A 7,291-nucleotide genomic window follows, 5' to 3' on the forward strand; every position below is an offset into this window, starting at 1 on the left:
TCCCTAGAGGTTTTGAGCTAGTTTGCTCATCCTCAGTTACGAACACCTGACCATTAGAGAGATAAATATACATACATATTTATATATATATACATATATACATATCTATAATGTGACCACGTGTGTATCGTTGGGGATTCTTTTTCCTCCGCCTTCCATTCCTTGGATCTTTCCTTTTCCTATGTTTCTGACAAAGTGCTCCGCTCGAAACGTTAAATCCTCCTTCTTTCTTTCCTTTCTTGAGCGTCCAATAACACTATACTTGTTCCACGTCCTCGCGTAGTTGTGTTTTCATGTATGGATTAGCTTTATATATATATATATATATATACACACATATACATATACATCATATACATATATACATATACATATATGTATATAATATGTATATATGTATATATATATATATATATTATATATTATATTAATATATATATATATAATATATATATATATATATATATATATATAACGGGAAGCTTTATGAAAATAGACAAAAGACGAAGGCAGGTGGAGTACAAACAAACAAATGTATAGTATGGCGCTCAGGAAATATAAATAAAACAAGTCTTTAACGTTTCGAGCCTACGCTCTTCAACAGAAAGATACACAAGAGAGAAAAAAAACACAGAAAGAAGGAGAGAAAAAAATGCGTGCAGTAACTATATATATGTATATATATATGTATATATATATGTATATATATATGTATGTATGTATGTATATATGTATATATATATATATATATGTATATATATAATATTATATATATATATATATTATATATATATATATATATATATATATATATATATATATATTCACATACACACAAAACTTTCCAACATTCAAGGAATCAGATACTTAAATATTAAAGCACCAAGTTCCGGTCGATGTAAACAATAATTCAGGTCAAATAGTAAAGTAAATTCGGATTTGTACACCGGTTGTGCATACATTCACAGATGGCTGACTGAATACACAATGAGTCATCAAGGTCACACACAGGTATATATACTCGCTTCACCAACTCTATCAACTCTAAACTCAAAAACAAATTGCAGGTTCTATAAACTTATGTTTGCATACATGCATATATACTTATGCGCAGACACTAAGTATCAAGCTGTCACAAGCAGACGTGGTGACGGTGTGTCACTTCTCACAATACCACACTAGAAAATTTGTCAATGAAATTTTTATTGAGTTTGTGACGGACGCATGGAATACATTTTCGTTTCCAGGCCAACGAAACCAAATCACTAGTTTTATCCCTAGCTAGATTATGCTATTGTTATTTTTTAGTTAAGAACAAAAAGACCGCAAGTTGTAACAGCTAGAACAATGGCTGGTTAATGTTTCCGCCGCTAGATCTTTGATACCACCAGCATAGACTCACCTGAAATAGCAAAACTATAGATTAGATTACCTAGTCACTGTTCTCACATAGATAGTACAATATAGCTCTTTGTATAGCTGATTAATGTTCCTATATATACAAGCCATTTCAGCCTTACCACACAGAGATCGACATGCGATTGACGAAGTCACGTCGCCGCTATGTCACACAAACAGAGATCGACACTAAATGCTCTAAAGCACATCTCGTCTTTGCCACTGCAAACATGCAAAATCAGTGGTCAACTACATCCTTCTTTTCCCACCAAGATCTACTGCTAGCTGTTATTTTCTACAACAGAATGTTTTCAAGTGGGACAATTAGTCCTGCCACGATAATATCAATTTGTCTGCTTCCTCTATTAAACAATTTCAACCCAGCGATGTCTTAGTTAACCAAATTGGAGAGTTATAAACAGAAGGTGGTGATGTAATGCATTTCTATATAATTGTCTGAATACTTTACAGATTGCAAACGTAGATTGTCCTTACATACTTTTCTCCATCTTATTCTTCCACTCAGACGACTATACATTTTATAAATAAAGTTTTGAAATAATAAATATATTTTAATTGGATTTATGTAGTGTTGTAATGTTTATTCGACAATATCACTTAACATCAATCAACTTCACCATTACATGTTCATAGTTGAAACATTAGAAAATCTGCAAGCTCATTTATGTGCATGTGTGAGTGAGTGTGCACGCGTGTTTTATGTATGTGTGTGTGTGTGTGTGTGTGTGTGTACATATAGCCATATGTGTCGTGGCACTCCGTCGGTTGCGACGACGAGGGTTCCAGTTGATCCGATCAACGGAACAGCCTGCTCGTGAAATTAATGTGCAAGTGGCTGAGCACTCCACAGACATGTGTACCCTTAACGTAGTTTTCGGCGAGATTCAGCGTGACACAGAGTGTGATAAGGCTGGCCCTTTGAAATACAGGTACAATAGAAACAGGAAGAAAGAATGAGAGAAAGTTGTGGTGAAATATAACAACAGGGTTCACCACCACCCTCCGCCGGAGCCTCGTGGAGCTTTAGGTGTTTTCGCTCATTAAGCACTCACAACGCCTGGTCTGAGAATCGAAACCGCGATCCTACGATCGCGAGTCCGCTGCCCTAACCACTGAATCATTGCGCCTCCTCAATATGTGTAAACACACAGAAACTCATGCACTCACTCACGAAATACGAAATACAGATATGAATATACACACATGCGAATGTATATAGAGACGTAAGAGACAAACTGTTAGCGGTGTTAAGGTAGAGACGAGACTTCCCCCCATCCCTCCCACTCCATTTATCTTTCATTTGGTAAACCAGAATTCCTGTTATGCCTCCCCTCTCTTGAGAGACAAGCACTGAAAGATTGATAAGGTTTCACAACTCGCGAATGGTGATTCCATTTCACTGACAAGAAAAGCTGTCAGCGAACTACCGTGGGAATTTTTAGCGATTCATGCTAGTGTCGGTGGGTGTAGGGACTTCGTGATGAGAGTGATGGTGGTGTTGGTAATGGCTGTGGAAGGGTGAATAACAGTGGTTATGATAGTTGTAGTGGTACTGTTGCTGTCGTTGCTGCTGCTGCTGCTGGTTATGGTGGCGGGGCCAAATTAAGACCGCTAGTGATTGAGTACTGAATATATTATATAATATATATATATATATATAATATATATATATATATATTAACAATTGAGGAAAATCTTTAAAAATCTTTAAAAGAAATTATCAGTAGTCAGCGTGAAAAACCTCGTAAGAGAAAAAATCCGTAAATTCTTCCTCTTTGAAAATATTCATTTATATTAATATAATAAATATAATATAAATATAAATATATATATATATAAAGCAGAGTTATAACAGAGTATTCCCTTCATTTTTAACGGTATTTTTCATAACGTTTTCAAATAGCCAGATAACCGAAGAGATGGTGTGTTGTGGATTTCCACTTCGGCATCTGAAACTCAGAGTTTTATCTTGACTACCGAGTAATGTAACATATGTATATATATATATAATATATATATATATATATATATATATATATATATTATATATATATATAATATATATGTATATATTTATTTTAAAATTATAAGTAATGAAACATACAAATTTCCGCCACGAAGACACGTAGTCTATGCCTTAGGGACGTAGCTTCAACCGTGTTCTTTCTGATGTGAATTTGCTACCCAGGTATCGGTTATCTTTCGAATTATCCTTAATAAGATAATTCATTCAATTACTCAAATATATATATAGTATATATATATATATATATAATATATATATATATAATATATATATATGTAATTCAAAATAAGTAATAACACAAGGCAGCATTTTTTTTTTGTCTGGGGCCTGGACGATTTCAACGAATTCCTAAGTGATTTTTGCCTACTAAATTCAAATATAACTTCAGTTTTTCTCTACCAGGTCTATTTTTCGGACTAGACCTGACAGAGTAAGTATTTTATTAATACAAGAGGCATATAATATGAATCAATAAAGAGAGCGTAACACAAAACAAAGTACAAATAAAAATTCAAAATTGAAAATGTACTTCGGCAAAGATTTTTGGAAGAAAATTCAAGGAATAAATTTACGCTTCTTTGTGCACCGTGGAATGTTGAGCAACAGGAGTATCTGGTTTTAGACACCAGCAATAGTCTGTAATCACCACAGCGTCCCAACGCTTGATGTCCTTCATGTCCTGATGGAATCGTTCGCCTTGTTCATCACTAACATCGAGATTTTCAGGAAAACGATCAAGATGACTAAAAAGATAATGCATTTTGATGCTCATATTTGCACCAATATCACGAAAAGTTAATATCAAGCTGGTAACAAGGTCTTTATAGTTTTCATTTTTGTGCTTCCCAAGGAAATTTTGCACTACTTCTACAAAGGCTAGCCGAGCTGATGCTTCGTTTTCGCTCATCGTTTTTACGAAATTTGTGTCCTTCAAGAGCTTTCGGATCTGTGGTCCATCAAAAATCACTGCTTTAAGCTTTTCAGTCATCAAGTCCGGAAATACACTGCAGATATACTTGAAGCACTCGCTATTTTTGTCGAGAGCTCTGTCGAATTGCTTGATCAATCCCAGTCTGATGTGCAAAAGGGTGAAAATGATCTTATTTCGCTCAACTAAAGGTTCTTCCAATATAATGGCAGCTCTACATGGAGCCATATTTGTCCGAGGCGGCCAGTCTTTCTTAACATAGTGGTTTACTTGGTCTCTACTGTCCCACATGCAAAGAAAGCATGGGTGTTGGGTATAACCAGATTGCTGTCCCATGAGAAAATTCACCATCTTTAAGTCAACGCAGATGACCCATTTATGATCATGATACACTATCTTCTCTAAAACCAACTTAATTTCTTCATATTTTTCCTTCAGAATTGTCGAGTGGCCGAGTGGGACAGAGCCATACACATTGTGCAACAATACACAATTTAAACTGCACTAAGAGCTGTCTATGAAGTGACGCCATTCCTCTGGTTTGTATTCTTCAATGCCAAGTTTATTAAGAAGTGCACTGACTTCCCTGCAGTAAACCAGCTCTTCCTCTTTTGTGAAGAAAGAAAAGATCTCTTCATGTTGACTCCGATAAATGGTGATACGGACACCATTCTCCAGAAGATTTTTCTCTTTCAGTCGGGAAACCAACAGTTCTGCAGAATTTTTGGGGAGGTTCAAGTCACAAACTAGATCATTTAGCTCTATCTGGGAGAATAGCGGAGGTAAAGTCTCTACTGAAAAGTCTTGATCTCTAGTGTCATCTTCAGGTGATGAAACTTCTTTGGTTGAGGGTAAAGTTATCTGAAGACAGGAACAGGAAGCTCTTCACTGTGTGGAACTGGTCTAATGGCTGAGGCAAGATTAGGACAGAGAATCGTTTGTCGATTTTTCTGGTTAATACCCGTCAAATTTGAGTTACAAAAATAGTAGTCCTCTACGTGATTATAACGCTCCCGTCATACCATTGGTATAGCAAACCTCATACTTTTCCTTGCTCCTTTAGTCGATTGTCATAGATGTTCTGTACATTGTTTGCAGGCTCTATGCGGTGCTCAATATTTATCTTGGTCCCCAGCTTGACCCCAAAATATGCCATATTCGCTCTTTCAATAAAATCAGTGATGTCTTTACGATCTTCAGATAATGTGTATTCTCCACAAACAGAACAAAACACATTTGGAGAATTAACGCAACACTTTCTTGAAGAAGACCTCTTGTTCGTTTTCTACTGCGTAGTTCACCACAACATCTAAAAAATATGAAAAAAGGAAAAAAAAACTTGGAATTAGAATAAGGTAACGAACACTGCATACTGGACGTACAAACATACATAGTGACTACAGCAGTGGTTTTCAACCAGGGTTCCGCCAGTACAGTCCAGGGGTTCCGCAAGAAGTTACAAAACTGCTAAAATCGGCAGTAATTTTTAATTTTCCTGTGCAGATATGTGTGCATAAAACTATTAAATTATTGCACAGGGGTTCCCCGAGCCAGTGGAATGTTTCCTTGGGGTTCCGCTCCAACAAAAAGTTTGAAAAGCACTGGACTACAGGGATGTTTAATAACTTAAAAACTAGATCTAATTGGTCAAAAAGCTGGCGATATTTGGATTCAGGAGACGAGTTGGTACAGGAAAGATGTCTACTTCCTAAACGCCAAAAACCTTTGAGACCAGTGTATCTATCTATCTATCTATCTATCTATCTATCTATCTATCTATCTATCTATCTATCTATCTATCTATCTATCTATCTGTCTATCTGTCTATCTGTCTATCTATCTATCTATCTATCTATCTATCTATCTATCTATCTATCTATCTATCTATCTATCTATCTATCTATATTTATATATATATATATATATATATATATATATATATATATATATATATATACATATATATATATAACTGAGAATGCGTGTCTGTCACTCTATCTGTCTGTATGTGTGAACCCCTAAACTCGAGAAGTACCGAACCAATTTCATTCAAATTTTACCCATGAATTTCTTAGGGCCCATGGGGTGTCATGGACCAAAACAATTTTTCAACTTCTTACCTAATGCGGGCCCGTAGAAATCTTTTAGACTGGTTCGGTTTTATGTATCAAAAGTGGAAAAATAAGATCTATATATAGATATGATGTAATATTGTTTCACTTTTATTCTTTCACTTTTAATTCTAATGTAATAAGACCAAGATCGTCATATTTCTATTATATTTGAAATAAATGACTAATTTATATCCTAATGGGAATAACATTACAAATCGACTACTTTCCGTCCTTACAGCCACGACAGCGGATTGGTGTGTCTGTATATGTGTGTGTGTTGACTATTTGTTTTGGTATCAGGATTAAGTAATAAACATAAAATTCTGTCAGCTTTTTTTAAAAAATTTGCTTAATTTCATTGAAACAGTTAATTCTAGAACACTATGTATGGTGTAGCGTTGTTAGTTGTTGCGTGGAGGCGCAATGGCCCAGTAGTTAGGGCAGCGGACTCGCGGTCATAGGATCGCGGTTTCGATTCCCAGACCGGGCGTTGTGAGTGTTTATTGAGCGAAAACACCTAAAAGCTCCACGAGGCTCCGGCAGGAGATGGTAGTGATCCCTGCTGTGTACTCTTTCACCACAACTTTCTCTCACTCTTACTTCCTGTTTCTGTTGTACCTGTATTTCAAGGGGCTGGCCTTGGTCACTCTCCGTGTCACGCGAATATCCCCGAGAACTACGTTATGGTACACAGTGTCTGTGGAGTGCTCAGCCACTTACACGTTATTTCACGAGCAGGCTGTTCCGTTGTTCGGATCAACCGGAACCCTCATCGTCGTAACCGACGGAGTGCTTCCATACATG

Source organism: Octopus sinensis, linkage group LG13 (genome assembly GCF_006345805.1).
Source record: "Octopus sinensis linkage group LG13, ASM634580v1, whole genome shotgun sequence".
In the NCBI taxonomy this organism is placed as follows: domain Eukaryota; kingdom Metazoa; phylum Mollusca; class Cephalopoda; order Octopoda; family Octopodidae; genus Octopus; species Octopus sinensis.